This window comes from Melospiza melodia, chromosome 1 (assembly GCF_035770615.1).
Source record: "Melospiza melodia melodia isolate bMelMel2 chromosome 1, bMelMel2.pri, whole genome shotgun sequence".
In the NCBI taxonomy this organism is placed as follows: domain Eukaryota; kingdom Metazoa; phylum Chordata; class Aves; order Passeriformes; family Passerellidae; genus Melospiza; species Melospiza melodia.
Window position 1 is genome coordinate 173,186,950 of NC_086194.1, and position 21,742 is coordinate 173,208,691.

The window sequence follows — 21,742 nt, forward strand, 5'->3', positions numbered from 1 at the left end:
CAACAAGGTACCACCAAAAACAGGAAGAGAACATCAAACATGGGAATAAACCATCAAACACAAGAAGGAAACCATCCAAACCAACAAGGCACCACCAAAAACGGGAAGGGAACATCAAACATGGGAATAAACCATCAAACACAAGAAGGAAACCATCACAACCAAGCAGGAACCACCAAAAGCGACGGAGGAACCTCAGGAACGGAGGTGGTGCCCCCATCCCGACGCTGCCCAGAACCCACCTGGCATCGTGGCCGGGCTCCTCCAGCTGCCGCCGCAGCTGCGCCACCACGGAAAAAACCATCAAAAGCAGGAATTCATCAACAGGGATGGAACCATCAAAAATGGGAGGGAACCATCAAAAACGGGAACCATCAAGAACGAGAGGAAACCCTCAAAAATGGGAGGAAACCATAAAAAATGGGAAGGGAACATCAAAAAATGAAAGAAACCATTAAGGATGGGAAGCAACCATCAAAAACAGGAAGCATCAAAAAAACAGGATGGAACCGTCAAGGAAGGAACCATCTAAAGTGACAAAAATGGGAGGAAACCAAAAACAGGAAGGAACCATCAAAAAATGGGAAGAAACCATCAAAATGAAGAAGGAACCCTCAAAAACAGCAAGGAACCATCAAAACCGGGATGGAACCGTCAAGGAAGGAACCATCCAAAGTGGCAAGAAACCATCAAAAATGGGAGGAAACCATAAATGGGAAGGAACCATCAAAAATGGGAAGAAACCATCAAAACCAAGAAGGAACCCTCAAAACCAGAAAGGAACCATCAAAACCAGGATGGAACCATCAAAAATGGGAAGAAACCATGAAAAACAAGAAGGAAACCATCGCAACCAAGCAGGAACCACCAAAAGCGACGGAGGAACCTCAGGAACGGAGGTGGTGCCCCCATCCCGACGCTGCCCAGAACCCACCTGGCGTCGTGGCCGGGCTCCTCCAGCTGCCGCCGCAGCTGCGCAACGACGGAAAAACCATCAAAAGCAGGAATTCATCAACAGGGATGGAACCATCAAGAATGGGAGGAAACCATCAAAAACGGGAACCGTCAAGAACAAGAGGAAACCCTCAAAAATGGGAGGAAACCGTAAAAAATGGGAAGAAACCACCAAAAAAATGAAAGAAACCATTAAGGATGGGAAGGAACCATCAGAAACTGGAGGAAACATCAAAAATGGGAAGGAACCATGAAAAACAAAAAGAAGCCATTAAAAATGGGAGGAATCCATCAAAAACAGGAAGGAACCATCCAAACTGGGAAGAAACCATGAGAAACAAGAAGGAAACCATCCAAACCAACAAGGTACCACCAAAAATGGGAAGGGAACATCAAAAAATGAAAGAAACCATTAAGGATGGGAAGGAACCATCAAAAACAGGAGGAAACGTCAAAAACAGGATGGAACCGTCAAGGAAGGAACCATCTAAAGTGGCAAGGAACCATCAAAAATGGGAGGAAACCAAAAATGGGAAGGAACCGTCAAAAATGGGAAGAAACCATCAAAATCAAGAAGGAACCCTCAAAAACAGAAAGGAACCATCAAAAACGGGATGGAACCATCAAAAATGGGAAGGAACCATCAAAAATGGGAACCATCAAGAAAAGGAGGAAACCCTCAAAAATGGGAGGAAACCATCAAAAATGGGAGAAAACCACCAAAAATTGAAAGAAACCATTAAGGATGGGAAGGAACCATCAAAAACTGGAGGAAACATCAAAAATGGGATGGAACTGTCAAGGAAGGAACCATCCAAAGTGGGAAGAAACCATCAAAAATGGGAGGAAACCATAAATGGGAAGGAACCATCAAAAATGGGAAGAAACCATCAAAACCAAGAAGGAACCCTCAAAAACAGAAAGGAACCATCAAAACCAGGAAGGAACCATCAAAAATGGGAAGGAACCATGAAAAACAAGAAGGAAACCATCCAAACCAACAAGGTACCACCAAAAATGGGAAGGGAACTTCAAAAAATGAAAGAAACCATTAGGGATGGGAAGGAACCATCAAAAACAGGAGGAAACATCAAAAACAGGATGGAACCGTCAAGGAAGGAACCATCTAAAGTGGCAAGGAACCATCAAAAATGGGAGGAAACCAAAAATGGGAAGGAACCGTCAAAAATGGGAAGAAACCATCAAAATCAAGAAGGAACCCTCAAAAGCAGAAAGGAACCATCAAAACCAGGATGGAACCATCAAAAAATGGGAAGGAACCATGAAAAAGAAAATGAAGCCATTAAAAATGGGAGGAATCCATCAATGGGAAGGAACCATCAAAAATGCAAAGGAACCATGAAAAATGGGAGGAAACCATCAAAAACAGGAAGGAACCCTCAAAACCAGAAAGGAACCATCAAAACCGGGATGGAACCATCAAAAATGGGATGGAACCATCAAAAACGGGAAGGAACCAGCAAAACTGGGAAGCAACCATGAAAAACAAGAAGGAAACCATCCAAACCAACAAGGTACCACCAAAAACAGGAAGAGAACATCAAACATGGGAATAAACCATCAAACACAAGAAGGAAACCATCCAAACCAACAAGGTACCACCAAAAACGGGAAGGGAACATCAAACATGGGAATAAACCATCAAACACAAGAAGGAAACCATCACAACCCAGCAGGAACCCCCAAAACCAACGGAGGAACCTCAGGAACGGAGGTGGTGCCCCCATCCCGACGCTGCCCAGAACCCACCTGGCGTCGTGGCCGGGCTCCTCCAGCTGCCGCCGCAGCTGCGCCACCACGGCCAGGATGACGGCCTGGACGCAGAGCTTGCAGGGATGGTCCCGCAGCAGCTCCCGGCGCCCCACCAGCCGCTGGAAGTTGAGCACCGGGAACGGCCACGCGGCCACCAGGTCCCGCAGCACCAGGGGCCGCCCGTCCAGGAACGCCGCCTGGAAGAGGACGGGGTGGAGATCGGCGGGAAGGACGGGAAGAGGGCGGTGGGCGACGACGCGGCGGGCGCAGAGGAAGAGGAGGGAATCCATCGGCGGGGCTGTGGGGGTTTGGGGAAGAAAGAATTGCAGAGGAAACAGAAATGTCAGGATATCACGAAGAAAAGCCAGGAGTTTGGGAACTTGTGGGGATTTGGAGACCCTTTGGGTGATGGAGAAGCAAAGAATTCCAGGAAAACCCCAAATGCGAAGAGATCCCAAAGAAAAGCCAGGACAAGATGGCGGCGGTTGTGAGAGGACCCTCAGGGCGTCTCAGGGTGGGCTGTGGGGATTTGGGGATCAAAGAATTCCAAGGAAACCCCAAATGCAAAGTAACCTGAAGAAAAATTTGGTTTTTATGAGGCTGTGGGGATTTGGGGACCCTTTGGGTGATGGAGAAGCAAAGAATTCCAGGAAAACCCCAAATGCGAAGAGATCCCAAAGAAAAGCCAGGACAAGATGGCGGCGGTTGTGAGAGGACCGTCAGCGCGCCTCGGAAGGGCTGTGGGGATTTGGGGATCAAAGAATTGCAGAGAAGCCCCAAATGTGAGGATATCCCAAAGAAAAACTTGGATTTGGGGGGGCTGTGGGGATTTGGGGACCCTTTGGGCGATGGAAAAACCCCAAATGCGAGGAGATCCCAAAGAAAAGCTGGGATCAAGATGGCGGCGGTTGTGAGGGGACCCTGAGCAAGTGTCGAAGGGCGCTGTGGGGATTTGGGGATCAAAGAATTGCAGACAAACCCCAAATCTGAGGATATCCCAAAGAAAAATTTGGATTTTATGGGGCTGTGGGGATTTGGGGATCCAAGAATTCCAGAGATACCCCAAATGCGAGGAGATCCCAAAGAAAAGCCGGGACAAGATGGCGGCGGTTGTGAGGGAACCCTCAAGGCGTGTCAGGGGGAGCTGTGGGGATTTGGGGATCAAAGAATTCCAAGGAAACCCCAAATGCAAAGTAACCCGAAGAAAAATTTGGCTTTTGGGGGGCTGTGGGGATTTGGGGACCCTTTGGGTGATGGAGAAGCAAAGAATTCCAGGAAAACCCCAAATGCGAAGAGATCCCAAAGAAAAGCCAGGACAAGATGGCGGCGGTTGTGAGAGGACCGTCAGCGCGCCTCGGAAGGGCTGTGGGGATTTGGGGATCAAAGAATTGCAGAGAAACCCCAAATGTGAGGATATCCCAAAGAAAAACTTGGATTTGGGGGGGCTGTGGGGATTTGGGGACCCTTTGGGCGATGGAAAAACCCCAAATGCGAGGAGATCCCAAAGAAAAGCTGGGATCAAGATGGCAGTGGTTGTGAGGGGACCCTGAGCACGTGTCGAAGGGCGCTGTGGGGATTTGGGGAACAAAGAATTTCAGAGAAAACCCAAATCTGAGGATATCCCAAAGAAAAACTTGGATTTTGGGGGGCTGTGGGGATTTGGGGACCCTTTGGGTGATGGAGAAGCAAAGAATTCCAGAGAAACCCCAAATGCGAGGAGATCCCAAAGAAAAGCCGGGACAAGATGGCGGCGGTTGTGAGGGGAACCTCAGCGAGTCTCGGGGTGGGCTTTGGAGATTTGGGGATCAAAGAATTGCAGGGAAACTCTAAATGTGAGGATATCCCAAATAAAAGCCAGGATTTTGGGGGGCTGTGGGGATTTGGGGACCCTTTGGGGGATGGAGAAGCAAAGAATTCCAAAGAAACCCCAGATGGGAGGAGACCCCAAAGAAAAGCCAGGACAAGATGGCAGCAGTTGTGAGGGGAACCTCAGGGCGTCTCAGGGGGAGGCTGTGGGGATTTGGGGATCAAAGAATTCCAGAGAAACTCCAAATGTGAGGATATCCCGAAAAAAAATTTGGAATTTGGGGGGCTGTGGGGATTTGGGGACCCTTTGGGTGATGGAGAAACCCCAAATTCAAGGAGATCCCAAAGAAAAGCTGGGATCATGATGGCGGCGGTTGTGAGGGGACCCTGAGCACGTGTCGAAGGGCGGTGTGGGGATTTGGGGATCAAAGAATTGCAGACAAACCCCAAATCTGAGGATATCCCAAAGAAAAACTTGGATTTTATGGGGCTGTGGGGATTTGGGGATCCAAGAATTCCAGAGAAACCCCAAATGCGAGGAGATCCCAAAGAAAAGCCGGGACAAGATGGCGGCGGTTGTGAGGGAACCCTCAGGGCGTCTCAGGGGGAGCTGTGGGGATTTGGGGATCAAAGAATTCCAAGGAAACCCCAAATGCAAAGTAACCCGAAGAAAAATTTGGATTTTGGGGGGCTGTGGCGATTTGGGGACTCTTTGGGTGATGGAGAAGCAAAGAATTCCAGAGAAACCCCAAATGCGAGGAGATCCCAAAGAAAAGCCGGGACAAGATGGCGGCGGTTGTGAGGGGACGCTCAGCGCATCTCGGGGTGGGCTTTGGAGATTTGGGGATCAAAGAATTGCAGTGAAACTCTAAATGTGAGGATATCCCAAAGAAAAACTTGGATTTTGGGGGCCTGTGGGGATTTGGGGACCCTTTGGGTGATGGAGCAGCAAAGAATTCCAGAAAAACCCCAAATGCGAAGAGATCCCAAAGAAAAGCTGGGACAAGATGGCGGCGGTTGTGAGGGGAACCTCAGGGCGTCTCAGGGGGAGCTGTGGGGATTTGGGGATCAAAGAATTGCAGAGAAACCCCAAATGCAAAGTAACTCAAAGAAAAATTTGGATTTTCTGGGGCTGTGGGGATTTGGGAATCTTTTGGGTGATGGAGAAGCAAAGAATTGCAGAGAAACCCCAAATGCGAGGAGATCCCAAAGAAAACCCAGGACAAGATGGCAGCAGTTGTGAGGGGAACCTCAGCGAGTCTCGGGGTGTGCTTTGGTGATTTGGGGATCAAAGAATTGCAGAGAAACCCCAAATGTGAGGATATCCCAAAGAAAAACTTGGATTTGGGGGGGCTGTGGGGATTTGGGGACCCTTTGGGCGATGGAGAAACCCCAAATGCGAGGAGATCCCAAAGAAAAGCTGGGATCAAGATGGCGGTGGTTGTGAGGGGACACTGAGCACGTGTCTAAGGGTGCTGTGGGGATTTGGGGAACAAAGAATTGCAGAGAAAACCCAAATCTGAGGATATCCCAAAGAAAAACTTGGATTTTGGGGGGCTGTGGGGATTTGGGGACCCTTTGGGTGATGGAGAAGCAAAGAATTGCAGAGAAACCCCAAATGCGAGGAGATCCCAAAGAAAACCCAAGATAAGATGGCAGCAGTTGTGAGGGGAACCTCAGCGAGTCTCGGGGTGGGCTTTGGAGATTTGGGGATCAAAGAATTGCAGGGAAACTCTAAATGTGAGGATATCCCGAAAAAAAAATTGGAATTTGGGGGGCTGTGGGGATTTGGGGATCCTTTGGGTGATGGAGAAGCAAAGAATTCCAGAGAAACCCGAAATGTGAGGAGATCCCAAAGAAAAGCTGGGACAAGATGGCGGCGGTTGTGAGAGGATCCTGAGCACATCTCACGGGGGGCTGTGGGGATTTGGGGATCAAAGAATTCCAGAGAAACCCCAAATGTGAGGACAACCTAAGGAAAATCCAGGATTTGGGGGGATTGTGGGGACTTGAGGACCAAAGAATTCCAGAGAAACCCCAAATGCGAGGAGACCCCAAAGTAAAGCCGGGGCAAGATGGCGGCGGTTGTGAGGGGACCCTCAGGGCGTCTCAGGGGGAGGCTGTGGGGATTTGGGGATCAAAGAATCGCAGAGAAACTCCAAATCTGAGGATATCCCAAAGAAAAATTTGGATTTTGGGGGGCTGTGGGGATTTGGGGACCCTTTGGGTGATGGAGAAGCAAAGAATTCCAGAAAAACCCCAAATGCGAGGAGATCCCAAAGAAAAGCTGGGACAAGATGGCGGCGGTTGTGAGGGAACCCTCAGGGCGTCTCGGGGGAGGCTGTGGGGATTTGGGGATCAAAGAATTCCAAGGAAACCCCAAATGCAAAGTAACCCAAAGAAAAATTTGGATTTTATGGGGCTGTGGGGATTTGGGGACCCTTTGGGCGATGGAGAAGCAAAGAATTCCAGAGAAACCCCAAATGCGAGGAGATCCCAAAGAAAAGCTGGGACAAGATGGCGGCGGTTGTGAGGGGACCCCCAGCGCGTCTCGGGGAGGAATGTGGGGATTTGGGGATCAAAGAATAGCAGAGAAACCCCAAATGTGAGGATCTCCTAAAGAAATGCCAGGATTTGGGGGGCTTGTGGATCAAAGAATTCCAGAGAAACCCCAAATGCGAGGAGATCCCAAAGAAAAGCCAGGACAAGATGGCAGCAGTTGTGAGGGGAACCACAGCGAGTCTCGGGGTGGGCTTTGGAGATTTGGGGATCAAAGAATTGCAGGGAAACCCAAAATGTGAGGATATCCCAAAGAAAAACTTGGATTTGGGGGGGCTGTGGGGATTTGGGGACTCTTTGGGCGATGGAGAAACCCCAAATGCGAGGAGATCCCACAGAAAAGCTGGGATTAAGATGGCGGTGGTTGTGAGGGGACCCGGAGCACGTGTCGAAGGGCGCTGTGGGGATTTGGGGAACAAAGAATTGCAGAGGAGCCCCAAATGTGAGGATATCCCAAAGAAAAACTTGGATTTTGGGGGGCTGTGGGGATTTGGGAATCTTTTGGGTGATGGAGAAGCAAAGAATTCCAGAGAAACCCCAAATGCGAGGAGATCCCAAAGAAAACCCAGGACAAGATGGCAGCAGTTGTGAGGGGAACCTCAGCGAGTCTCGGGGTGGGCTTTGGAGATTTGGGGATCAAAGAATTGCAGAGGAACCCCAAATGTGAGGATATCCCAAAGAAAAACTTGGATTTGGGGGGGCTGTGGGGATTTGGGGACCCTTTGGGCGATGGAGAAACCCCAAATGCGAGGAGATCCCAAAGAAAAGCTGGGATCAAGATGGCGGTGGTTGTGAGGGGACCCTGAGCACGTGTCGAAGGGCGCTGTGGGGATTTGGGGAACAAAGAATTGCATAGAAGCCCCAAATGTGAGAATATCCCAAAGAAAAACTTGGATTTTGGGGGGGCTGTGGGGATTTGGGGACCCTTTGGGTGATGGAGAAGCAAAGAATTCCAGAGAAACCCAAAATGTGAGGAGATCCCAAAGAAAAGCCGGGACAAGATGGTGGCGGTTGTGAGGGGACCCCCAGCGCGTCTCGGGGAGGAATGTGGGGATTTGGGGATCAAAGAATAGCAGAGAAACCCCAAATGTGAGGATCTCCTAAAGAAATGCCAGGATTTGGGGGGCTTGTGGATCAAAGAATTCCAGAGAAACCCCAAATGCGAGGAGATCCCAAAGAAAAGCCAGGACAAGATGGCAGCAGTTGTGAGGGGAACCACAGCGAGTCTCGGGGTGGGCTTTGGAGATTTGGGGATCAAAGAATTGCAGGGAAACCCAAAATGTGAGGATATCCCAAAGAAAAATTTGGAATTTGGGGGGCTGTGGGGATTTGGGGATCCTTTGGGTGATGGAAAAGCAAAGAATTCCAGAGAAACCCCAAATGTGAGGAGATCCCAAAGAAAAGCTGGGACAAGATTGAGGCGGTTGTGAGGGGACCCTCAGGGCGTCTCAGGGGGAGCTGTGGGGATTTGGGGATCAAAGAATTCCAAGGAAACCCCAAATGCAAAGTAACCCGAAGAAAAATTTGGATTTTATGGGGCTGTGGGGATTTGGGAATCTTTTGGGTGATGGAGAAGCAAAGAATTCCAGAGAAACCCCAAATGCGAAGAGATCCCAAAGAAAAGCCAGGACAAGATGGCGGCGGTTGTGAGAGGACCGTCAGCGCGCCTCGGAAGGGCTGTGGGGATTTGGGGATCAAAAAATTGCAGAGAAGCCCCAAATGTGAGGATATCCCAAAGAAAAACTTGGATTTTGGGAGGGCTGTGGGGATTTGGGGACCCTTTGGGTGATGGCGAAGCAAAGAATTCCAGAGAAACCCCAGATGCGAGGAGATCCCAAAGAAAAGCCGGGACAAGATGGCGGCGGTTGTGAGGGGACCCCCAGCGCGTCTCGGGGACGAATGTGGGGATTTGGGGATCAAAGAATAGCAGAGAAACCCCAAATGTGAGGATCTCCTAAAGAAATGCCAGGATTTGGGGGGGCTGTGGGGATTTGGGGACCCTTTGGGCGATGGAAAAACCCCAAATGCGAGGAGATCCCAAAGAAAAGCTGGGATCAAGATGGCAGTGGTTGTGAGGGGACCCTGAGCACGTGTCGAAGGGCGCTGTGGGGATTTGGGGAACAAAGAATTGCAGAGAAGCCCCAAATGTGAGGATATCCCAAAGAAAAACTTGGATTTTGGGGGGGCTGTGGGGATTTGGGGACCCTTTGGGTGATGGCGAAGCAAAGAATTCCAGAGAAACCCCAAATGCGAGGAGATCCCAAAGAAAAGCCAGGACAAGATGGCAGCAGTTGTGAGGGGAACCACAGCGAGTCTCGGGGTGGGCTATGGAGATTTGGGCATCAAAGAATTGCAGGGAAACCCCAAATCTGAGGATATCCCAAAGAAAAGCCAGGATTTTGGGGGGCTGTGGGGATTTGGGGACCCTTTGTGTGATGGAGAAGTAAAGAATTCCAAAGAAACCCCAAATGTGAGGAGATCCCAAAGATAAGCCAGGACAAGATGGCGGCGGTTGTGAGGGGACCCTCAGGGCGTCTCGGAGACCCCCGACTTCCCCCACCTCACCCGGACACCCCAAAATCCCACAAGAATCTCAAATCCCTCCCGATGATCTTGAAGTTCCCACAGGATCCCAAATTCCCCTCCCGGGTATGTGGAAATTCCCACAGGGATCCCCAAATTATCCCAAAGTCCCCTCAGGCACCCACAAAAGCGGGGGAACCGGAGCTTCCCCCAACATGGCGCCCCCCACTCACCGCCCGCCCGCAGCCCCCGGCTGCCCCCAGCGCGTACGGAAGCTTTACTTCCTTGTTTGCTCGTTGTGAAAACCAATCAGCGAGCAAAACACGCCTTAGTGGATGATGCCTTTCTTTCAATTGGCTCTTGCAGCTGTCTGTCAAAGTTTTATTAAATTCTCATTGGTTCAAAGCGAGAGGCGGGCGTTTCTACATCCTCCTTCCCATTGGCTCATGTCGCTGTCAATCACTAATCTCTGCCTTCCCATTGGGTGGCCCTTGGCGGGAGCGGGAGGTTCGCTCTGAGGCGGCTCTGGGATCCCTCCGGAGCCTCCCTCGATCCCCGACGCCAATTCCCGATCCCGACCCCAAATCTCGGTTCTAGTCCCGAATCCCGACCCCAATCCCGGTTCTAATCCCCGCCCGATTCCCGATCCACATGGCGGCAGCCAGTCACCGCCCGCCCGCAGTCTCCCAAATCGTACGGAATGTTTACTTCCGTGTTTCCTCGTTGTGACAACCAATCAACGTCCAAGACCCGCCTTAGGGGCTCAGTCCTTTTCTGTAATAGGCTCTTATAGTTGTCCGTCAATGCTTTTTAAAATTCTCATCAGTTCAAGGCGACACGGGCGGGCTCTTTTACATCCGCCTTCCCATTGGCTTGTTTCGCTGTCAATCACGAATCCCTGCCTTCCTATTGGCTGACGCTTGGCGAGAGGGGGAGGTTCGCTCTGAGGCGGCTTTGGGGTTCTCGGCGCAGCTTCCCTGGATCCTCGACCCCAATTCCCGACCCCAATCCCGGTCCTAATCCCGATCATAAACTCCAGTCCCGGTCCCAATCCCGATTCCCGATCCTCATGGCGCCCCCCACTCACCGCCCGCCCGCAACTCCCGCTGGCCCCCATCCCGTACAGACGGTTCACTTCCGTGTCTGCTCGTTGTGACAACCAATCAGCAGGCAAAACCCGCCTTGGGTGCTGATTCCTTTATTTCAATTGGCTTCTCCAGCTGTCCGTCAATACTTTTAAAACTTCTCATTGGTTTAAGGCGACACGGGCGGGCTCTTGTACATTCGCCTTCCCATTGGCTCATTCGGCTGTCAATCATTGATCCCTGCCTTCCTATTGGCTGGCGGTTGGCGGGAGCGGGAGGTTCGCTCTGAGGCGGCTCTGGGATCCCCCCGGAGCCTCCCTCGATCCCTGACCCCAATTCCCGATCCAAACCCCAAATCCCGACCCCAATCCCGCTTTGGCGGCCATGGAGCGGCAGCAGGAGCTGAAGGTGCTGCTGAAGCGTTGGGAAGCGGAATTCCTGCGGGAGCGGCAGCGCAAACCCAGCCAGGTGCGGCTGAGGGGAATCGTGAGGGGAGAATTCCGGAGGGGAAAAATCCTGAGGGGAAAATCCCTGAGGGGAAAATTCCTGAGGGGAAAACTCGTGAGGGGAAAATTCCTGAGGGGAATCGTGAGGGGAAAATCCCTGAGGGGAAAATCCCTGAGGGGAGAATTCCTGAGGGGAAAATTCCTGAGGGGAGAATTCCTGAGGGGAATCGTGAGGGGAAATTCCTGGGGGAAAAAATCCTGAGGGGAAAATTCCTGAGGGGAGAATTCCTGTGGGGAATCGTGAGGGGAAATTCCTGGGGGGAAAAGTCCTGAGGGGAGAATTCCTGAGGGGAAAATTCCTGAGGGGAGAATTCCTGTGGGGAATCGTGAGGGGAAAATCCCTGAGGGGAGAATTCCTGAGGGGAATCGTGAGGGGAAAATCCCTGAGGGGAGAATTCCTGAGGGGAAAATTCCTGAGGGGAATCGTGAGGGGAATTTTCCTGAGGGGAAAATTCCCGAGGGGAAAAATCCTGAGGGGAGAATTCCTGAGGGGAAAATTCCCGAGGGGAAAAATCCTGAGGGGAGAATTCCTGAGGGGAAAATTCCTGAGGGGAATCGTGAGGGGAAATTCCTGGGGGGAAAAATCCTGAGGGGAGAATTCCTGAGGGGAAAATCCATGAGGGGAAAACTTGAGAAGGGAAAATTCCTGAGGGGAGAATTCCTGAGGGGAATCGTGAGGGGAAATTCCTAGGGGGAAAAATCCTGAGGGGAGAATTCCTGAGGGGAAAATTTTTGAGGGGAACCGTGAGGGGAAAATTCCTGAGGGGAAAATTCCTGAGAGGCATCGTCAGGGGAGAATTCCTGAGGGGAATCGTGAGGGGAAAATTCCTGAGGGGAAAATTCCTGAGGGGAGAATTCCTGAGGGGAATCGTGAGGGAGAAAACCTGAGGGGAATCGTGAGGGAAAAATTCTGAGGGGAGAATTCCTGAGGGGAATCGTGAGGGGAAAATTCCTGAGGGGAATCGTGAGGGGAAAATTCCTGAGGGGAAAATTCCTGGGGGGAAAAATCCTGAGGGGAGAATTCCTGAGGGGAGAATTCCTGAGGGGAAAATTCCCGAGGGGAAAAATCCTGAGGGGAGAATTCCTGAGGGGAATCGTGAGGGGAAATTCCTGGGGGGAAAAATCCTGAGGGGAGAATTCCTGAGGGGAAAATCCATGAGGGGAAAACTTGAGAAGGGAAAATTCCTGAGGGGAGAATTCCTGAGGGGAAAATTTTTGAGGGGAACCGTGAGGGGAAAATTCCTGAGGGGAAAATTCCTGAGAGGCATCGTCAGGGGAGAATTCCTGAGGGGAATCGTGAGGGGAAAATTCCTGAGGGGAAAATTCCTGAGGGGAGAATTCCTGAGGGGAATCGTGAGGGAGAAATCCTGAGGGGAATCGTGAGGGAAAAATCCTGAGGGGAGAATTCCTGAGGGGAATCGTGAGGGGAAAATTCCTGAGGGGAATCGTGAGGGGAAAATTCCTGAGGGGAAAATTCCTGGGGGGAAAAATCCTGAGGGGAGAATTCCTGAGGGGAAAATTTTTGAGGGGAACCGTGAGGGGAAAATTCCTGAGGGGAAAATTCCTGAGGGGAAGCCCGGGATTGGGGGGGGCGGATCTGGGGGGACCTTGGGATGGTTTTGGGGTCCTTGAAGTGGTTTTGGGGGGTCCTGGAATGGTAAAAATTTGGTTTAAGGGGATCTTGGCTTTTCTTGAGGTGTTTTTGGGGTGCTTGGGGGGTCCTGGGGTTCTTCTGGGGTGTCCTTGGGGTGGTTTTGGGGTTTTTGAGTTGGTTTTGGGGTCCTTGAGGTGATTTTGGGGTGCTGGGGGGCTCTTTGGGGTGGTTTTGGGGCATCCTGGAATGGGGGAATTTGGTTTGGGGGTGTCCTTGGGGTGGTTTTGGGGTCTGAGGGTGTTTTTGGGGTGGTTTAGGGAGGCCCTGGATTAGTGAGTGTTTGTTTAGGGGGAGTCCTGGGTTTTTTTGGGGTGGTTTTGGGGTCTTTGAGGTGGTTTATGGGGGTCTTGGAATGGTGGGGATTTCATTGAGGGGGTCCTGGTGTTTTTTGAGTATCCTTGGGGAGGTTTAGGGGGGGTCCTGGGTTTTTTTGGGGGGGTCCTTGAGGTGATTTTGGGGTGCTGGGGGTGTCCTTGGGGTGGTTTAGGGAGGTCCTGGGGTGGCAGGATTTGGTTTAGGGGGTCCTGTTTTTTTTTTTTTTGGGGGTCCTTGGGGCGGTTTAATGATGTCCTGGAATGAGAAGGGTTTGATTTAGGGGGGTCTGGGGCTTTTTGGGGTGTCCTTGGGGAGGTTTTGGGCTCCTTGGGGTGCTTTAGAGGGCTCCTGCAATGGGGAGGATTTGATTTAGGGGGGTCTTGGGGTTTTTTTTGGGGTGATCTTGAGGTGGTTTTGGGGGTTTGGGGAGTCCCTGAAATGGGGATTTTGCTTGATGGGATTTTGGGGTGTCCTTGGAATATTTGGGGCCATTTTTGGGGGCCTCAGGGGGGTCCTTGGAAGGGTTTTGGGTTTTTTTTTTCCCCATTAAAAAAAATTTCCTTTGGTTTTCTCACCATAAAATCCCCCCAAAAAACCCCAAAATCCCCCACAAAAAACCCCCAAAACCCCCAAATCCTTCCCCTGTCCCAGAATTTGGGACAATTCCCAAATTTTCTCATTTTTTGGGATTTTTTCCTTCCAGGCCGACATCGAGGAGGCTCCAGAGGAAACTCGCAGTGAGTGCCCAAAAATCCCCAAATTTAACCCAAAATTATCCCCAAAATTCTCAAAAATTCCCATTTTTTCCCCAAATATCCCGATATTTCCCCCAAATTCCCAACTTTCCCCTAAATTCCCAACAAATTCTCACAAAATTCTCAAAATTCACCCTAATTTCTCCTTTAAATTCTTGAAATATTTCCCAAAATTCCCACATTTTTCAACTTTCCCCTCAATTTCCCAAATTTTCATCAAACTTTCCAATTTTTCTCCCAAAATTCTAAATTTTTCTTCCCCATATTATTAGTTTTTTTCCTAAATATCCCCCAAAATTCATAAATTTCCACAAAATTCCCACATAATTCCCAAGTTTTTCCCAAATTTTCCCGAAATTTCTCAATTATTTTAAAAATTTCCCCCCAAATTTGGGAATTTTCCAATTTTATCCCAAAATTCCAAATTTCTTAATTTTTATCCTAAAATGTTCAATTTTTTTCCCCAATTTCTCTCCAAAATTTCTAAATTTACCCCCAAAGTCCCAGTTTTTAATTTTTCTCCAAGTTTCTTTCCCAAATTTCTCAAATTTCCCTCAATTTTGCCTCAAAATTCCCAATTTTTTCCAATTTCCCCATAATTCCTAAATTTTGCCCAAATTTTCCCTCAAATAGTTCCTGAAAAATTTCCCAATTCTTTCCTAAATTTTCCTCAAAATTTCCCTTCAAAATTCTTCCAATATTACCGAAAATTTCCAATTTTTTGAAAAGTTCTCCCAAATTTTCCCATTTTTCCCCCCTAAATTCCCTTTTTTCTAATTTCTCCCTAAATATTCTGGGTTTTCCCAAATTTCCCCCCCAAATTCCCAATTTTCCCCCATTTTCTCCAAAATTCTCAAATTTTTTCATAACTTCCCCTAAATTTCTCCATTTTTCCCAATTTTCTCAAATTTTCAACAAAATTTTCTTGCTTTCCTCTCAAAATTCCCAATTTTTTCCAAAATTTCCCCACAATTCCCACATTTTCCAAAAATTTTCCCCAAAATTCCCAAATTTCTCCTCAGATTCCCTCAATTCCCCACAATTTTCTGCCCAAAATTTCCGATTTCAAAAAAATCCCTCAAATTTTCAATTATTTTTTCATTTTTTCCTCACTTTCCCCCCAAAACTCCAAATTTTATCCCAAAATTTCCCCACAATTCCCACATTTTTCCAAAAAATTTCCCCAAAATTCCCCAAAATTCTCAAATTTCTCCTCAGATTCCCTCAATTCCCCACAATTTTCTGCCCAAAATTCCCAATTAAAAAAAATCCCCAAAAATTTCAATCATTTTTTCATTTTTTCCTCACTTTTCCCCCAAAATTCCAAATTTTATCCCAAATTTTCCCTACAATTCCCACATTTTTCCAAAAATTTTCCCCTAAATTCCCCCAATTTCCCACAATTTTCTGCCCAAAATTACCAATTTAAAAAATCCCCAAAATTTTCAATTTTTTTTTCATTTTTTCCTCACTTTTCCCCCAAAATTCCCAATTTTTCCAAAATTTCCCCACAATTCCCACATTTTCCAAAAATTTTCCCCAAAATTCCCCAAAATTCTCAAATTTCTCCTCAGATTCCCTCAATTCCCCACAATTTTCTGCCCAAAATTCCCAATTAAAAAAAATCCCCAAATTTTTCAATCATTTTTTCATTTTTTCCTCACTTTTCCCTCAAAGTTCCCAATTTTTTCCAAAATTTTCCCCACATTTTTCCAAAAATTTTCCCCAAAATTCCTCAAAATTCTCAATTTTCTCCTCAGAGTCCCTCAATTCCCCACAATTTTCTGCCTAAAATTCCCAATTTAAAGAAAAATCCCCAAAAATTTTCAATTATTTTTTCATTTTTTCTTCACTTTTCCCCAAAATTCCAAGTTTTATCCCAAATTTTCCCCACAATTCCCACATTTTCCAAAAATTTTCCCCCAAATTCCCAAATTTCTCCTCCGGTTCCCTCAATTCCCCACAATTTTCTGCCCAAAATTCCCAATTAAAAAAAAATCCCCAAATTTTTCAATTATTTTTTCATTTTTTCCTCACTTTTCCCCCAAAACTCCAAATTTTATCCCAAATTTTCCCCACAATTCCCACATTTTTCCAAAAATTTTCCCCAAAATTCCCCAAAATTCTCAAATTTCTCCTCAGATTCCCTCAATTCCCCACAATTTTCTGCCCAAAATTCCCAATTTAAAAAAAAATCCCCAAAAATTTCAATCATTTTTTCATTTTTCCTCACTTTTCCCCCAAAATTCCAAATTTTTTCCAAAATTTCCCCCCAAATTTCCCAGATTTCTTTTCAGTTCTGCATTTTGGCCTAAAATTCACAAATTTTTCCCAAAATTTCCCCAGAATTTCCCAATTTTTTCCTCCAATTTTCCCTCAAATAGTTCCTGAAAAATTTCCCAATTCTTTCCTAAATTTTCCTCAAAATTTCCCTTCAAAATTCTTCCAATATTACCCAAAATTTCCAATTTTTTGAAAAGTTCTCCCAGATTTTCCCATTTTTTCCCCCCCAAATTCCCTTTTTTCTAATTTCTCCCAAAATATTCTGAGTTTTCCCAAATTTCCCCCCCAAATTCCCAATTTTCCCTCAATTTCTCCAAAATTCTCAAATTCTTTCATAACTTCCCCTAAATTTCTCCGTTTTTCCCAATTTTCTCAAATTTTCAAAAAAATTTCTTGCTTTCCTCTCAAAATTCCCATTTTTCCCAAAATTTCCCCACAATTCCCACATTTCCCAAAAATTTTCCCCAAAATTCCCCAAAATTCTCAAATTTCTCCTCCGGTTCCCTCAATTCCCCACAATTTTCTGCCCAAAATTCCCAATTAAAAAAAAATCCCCAAATTTTTCAATTATTTTTTCATTTTTTCCTCACTTTTCCCCCAAAACTCCAAATTTTATCCCAAAATTTCCCCACAATTCCCACATTTTTCCAAAAATTTTCCCCAAAATTCCCCAAAATTCTCAAATTTCTCCTCCGGTTCCCTCAATTCCCCACAATTTTCTGCCCAAAATTCCCAATTTAAAAAAAATCCCCAAAAATTTCAATCATTTTTTCATTTTTTCCTCACTTTTCCCCCAAAATTCCAAATTTTTTCCAAAATTTCCCCCCACATTTCCCAGATTTCTTTTCAGTTCTGCATTTTGGCCCAAAATTCACATTTTTTTCCCAAAATTTCCCAATTTTTTCTCCAATTTCCCTTGCCAGGGCTGTACCGGGAGTACCGGGCGCTGAAACTTCGGGGGAAAACCTCGGGGGAACCCCCAAATCCTGGCGCTCAACAAACCCCAAAGGAGCAGCAGGTGAGGGACCCAAAAATCCAAAAAAAATCCCAAAAAATCCCCAAAATCCCCTAACCCCAAAATAAAGAAAAAATCCCCCAAAGAAATCTCAAAAAATCCCAAAAATCCCAAAAAATGACCAAAAAATCAAAAAAACCCCAAAGGAGCAGCAGGTGCTGAACCCCAAAAAATGCTAAAAAAATTCCAAAAAAACCCCCAAAATCCTAAAAAACCCCTAAAATCCGAAAAAAACCCCAAAAAATCCCAAAAAACCCCAAAAAATGACAAAAAATCAAAAAAAACCCCAAAGGAGGAGCAGGTGAGGGACCCAAAAATCCTAAAAAAAACCCAAAAATCCCAAAAATCCTAAAAAAAACCCCAAAAAACCCCCAAAAATGACAAAAAACCCCAAAAAATGACAAAAAATCAAAAAAACCCCAAAGCAGCAGCAGGTGAGGGAGCCAAAAATCCTAAAAAAAAAAAAAAAACCAAAACCCCCAAAAATGCCAAAAAATCCAAAAAAAAAACCCAAAGGAGGAGCAGGTGATGGACCTAAAAAAAATCCCAAAAAACCCCAAAAAATAAATTAAAAGAATCACAAAAAACCCCAAAAAATCCTCAAAAAAATAATCCAAAAACCTCCAAAAATCCTAAAAAAATCCCAAAAACCCACAAAAAATCTAAAAAAAAAAAAAAAGATCCCAAAAAATCAAAAAAATCCCCACAAAAAAGCAAAAACCCCAAAGGAGGAGCAGGTGATGCACCCAGGAATCTTAAAAAATCCCAAAAACCCCCCAAAAAATCCTAAAAAACCCCAAAAATCCTAAAAAAACCCCCCAAAAACCCCAAAAAATCCTAAAAAAACCCAAAAATCCTAAAAAAAACCCCAAAAACCCCCAAAAAATGACAAAAAACCCCCAAAAATGACAAAAAATCAAAAAAACCCCAAAGCAGCAGCAGGTGAGGGACCCAAAAATCCTAAAAAAAAAAAAAAAACCAAAACCCCCAAAAATGCCAAAAAATCCAAAAAAAAAACCCAAAGGAGGAGCAGGTGATGGACCTAAAACAAATCCCAAAAAACCCCAAAAAATAAATAAAAAAAATCACAAAAAACCCCAAAAAATCCTCAAAAAATAATCCAAAAACCCCCAAAAATCCTAAAAAAATCCCAAAAATCTAAAAAAAAAAAGACCCCAAAAAACCCCAAAAAATCAAAAAAATCCCCACAAAAAAGCAAAAACCCCAAAGGAGGAGCAGGTGATGCACCCAGGAATCTTAAAAAATCCCAAAACCCCCCCAAAAAATCCTAAAAAACTCCAAAAATCCTAAAAAAAAACCCCCCAAAACCCCAAAAAATCCTAAAAAAACCCAAAAATCCTAAAAAAACCCAAAAATCCTAAAAAAACCCCAAAAAACCCCCAAAAATGACAAAAAATCAAAAAAACCCCAAAGCAGCAGCAGGTGAAGGACCCAAAAATCCTAAAAAAAAAAAAAAAAAAAAAACCCAAAACCCCCCAAAATGCCAAAAAATCCAAAAAAAAAACCCAAAGGAGGAGCAGGTGATGGACCTAAAAAAAATCCCAAAAAACCCCAAAAAATAAATAAAAAAAATCACAAAAAACCCCAAAAAATCCTCAAAAAAATAATCCAAAAACCCCCAAAAATCCTAAAAAAATCCCAAAAACCCACAAAAAATCTAAAAAAAAAAGATCCCAAAAAACCCCAAAAAATCAAAAAAATCCCCACAAAAAAGCAAAAACCCCAAAGGAGGAGCAGGTGATGCACCCAGGAATCTTAAAAAATCCCAAAAACCCCCCAAAAAATCCTAAAAAACCCCAAAATCCTAAAAAAAAAACCCCAAAAACCCCAAAAAATCCTAAAAAAACCCAAAAATCCTAAAAAAAAACGCAAAAAAACCCAAGAAATGACAAAAAACCCCAAAAAATGACAAAAAATCAAAAAAACGCCAAAGCAGCAGCAGGTGAGGGAGCCAAAAATCCTAAAAAAAAAAAAAAAACCAAAACCCCCCAAAATGCCAAAAAATCCAAAAAAAAAACCCAAAGGAGGAGCAGGTGATGGACCTAAAAAAAATCCCAAAAAACCCCAAAAAATAAATTAAAAAAATCACAAAAAACCCCAAAAAATCCTCAAAAAAATAATCCAAAAACCCCCAAAAATCCTAAAAAAATCCCAAAAACCCACAAAAAATCTAAAAAAAAAAGATCCCAAAAAACCCCAAAAAATCAAAAAAATCCCCACAAAAAAGCAAAAACCCCAAAGGAGGAGCAGGTGATGCACCCAGGAATCTTAAAAAATCCCAAAAACCCCCCAAAAAATCCTAAAAAACCCCAAAAATCCTAAAAGAAAACCCCCAAAAACCCCAAAAAATCCTAAAAAAACCCAAAAATCCTAAAAAAAAAACCAAAAAACCCCCAAAAATGACAAAAAACCCCAAAAAATGACAAAGAATCAAAAAAACCCCAAAGCAGCAGCAGGTGAGGGAGCCAAAAATCCTAAAAAAAAAAAAAAACCAAAACCCCCAAAAATGCCAAAAAATCAAAAAAAAAAAACCCAAAGGAGGAGCAGGTGATGGACCTAAAAAAAATCCCAAAAAACCCCAAAAATAAATTAAAAAAATCACAAAAAACCCCAAAAAATCCTCAAAAAAAATAATCCAAAAACCCCCAAAAATCCTAAAAAATCCCAAAAATCTAAAAAAAAAAAGATCCCAAAAAACCCCAAAAAATCAAAAAAATCCCCACAAAAAACCAAAAATCCCAAAGGAGGAGCAGGTGATGCACCCAGGAATCTTAAAAAATCCCAAAAACCCCCCAAAAAATCCTAAAAAACCCCAAAAATCCTAAAAAAAACCCCCAAAAAATCCCAAAAAACCCCAAAAAATGCCAAAAAAATCAAAAAAATCAGAAAAAAGCCACAAAAAACCAAAAAACCCCAAATGAGGAGCAGGTGCTGAACCCCAAAAATGCTGAAATATCAAAACCCCAAAATCCTAAAAAATCCATCAAAGAAACCCCAAAAAAAATCCCCAAAAAACCCCAAAAAATAAAATTAAAAAAAAAAAAAACCACAACAAACCAAAAACCCCAAAGGAGGAGCAGGTGATGGACCCAAAATCCTAAAAATTCCCAAAAAAACCCCAAAGATCCTAAAAAAAAATCTCAAAAAAACCCAAAAATCCTAAAAGATCCCAAAAATCCTAAAAGAAATCCCCAAACCCCCAAAAATCCTAATAAAAAAAAATCCCAAAAAATCCCAAAAATCCTAAAAAGTCCCAAAAAACCCCAAAAAATAATAAAAAAAAACCCCACAAAAAACCAAAGACCCCAAAGGAGGAGCAGGTGATGGACCCAAAATCCTAAAAAATCCCAAAAACCCCAAAAATCCTACAAAAAATCCCCAAAAATCCGAAAAAAAACCCCAAAAATGACAAAAAACACCCAAAAATGACAAAAAATAAAAAAAAAAACCCAAAGGAGGAGCAGGTGATAGACCCAAAAATCCTAAAAAAATCCCAAAAAACCCCCAAAAATCCAAAAAAAAATAAAATCCAGAAACCCCCAAAAATCCCAAAAAACCCCCAAAAACCCCAAAAAATAAAAAAATACGCCACAAAAAAACCAAAAACCCCAAAGGAGGAGCAGGTGATGCACCCAGGAATCTTAAAAAATCCCAAAAAACCCCAAAATCCTAAAAAACAATCCCCAAAAATCCGAAAAAAAAATCCAAAAAAAACCCCAAAAATTGCCAAAAAATCAAAAAAAAAAAAATCTGAAGGAGGAGCAGGTGAGGGACCTAAAAAAAATCCCTAAAAAACCCCAAAAATCCTAAAAAACCCCAAAAAATCCCAAAAAAAAAACCAAAAATGCCAAAAAATCAAAAAAAAAAACCCCAAATGAGGAGCAGGGCCTGAAAACCCAAAAAGTCCAAAAAATGCCCTAAAAACCCAATAACCCCCAAATACGGAGCAGGCCCTGAACCCCAAAAAAACCCGAAAGAAAACCCAAAAATCCCAAAAAATCCCCAAAAAAACCTCCCAAAGGAGGAGCAGGTGCTGAAACCCCAAAACCACAAAAAACCCCAAAAAATCCAAAAAACCCCAAATGAGGAGTGGGGCCTGAAACCCCAAAAAATCCCCAAAAATTCCAAAAACCCCAAAAACCCCAAATGAGGAGCAGGGTCTGAAACCCCAAAAATCCCAAAGAAAACCCAAAAAACCCCAAAAAAATCCCCCCCAAAAAAAACCCAAATGAGGAGCAGGGCCTGAAACCCCAAAAATTCCAAATCCCAAAATCCCCAAAAAATCCCAAGAAAACCAAAAACCCCAAATGAGGAGCAGGGGCTGAAACCCAAAAACCCCAAAAATCCCCAAAAACCCCAAAAAACCCCAAATAATGAGCAGGTCCTGAACCCACAAAAACCCCAAAACCCCAAATGAGGAGCAGGGGCTGAAACACCAAAAAACCCCCCAAAAAAATCCCCAATAAAACCCCAAAAAAACCCAAAAAAAACCC

At 45.0% G+C, this 21,742-nt stretch overlaps 1 pseudogene; it reads right to left on the reverse strand.

The window, feature by feature from the left end:
* LOC134417500 (leucine-rich repeat-containing protein 14-like) overlaps positions 1 to 10,732 on the reverse strand; it is a 29,531-nt pseudogene extending 18,799 nt beyond the window's left edge.
* Positions 10,733 to 21,742: the final 11,010 nt, after the last annotated feature.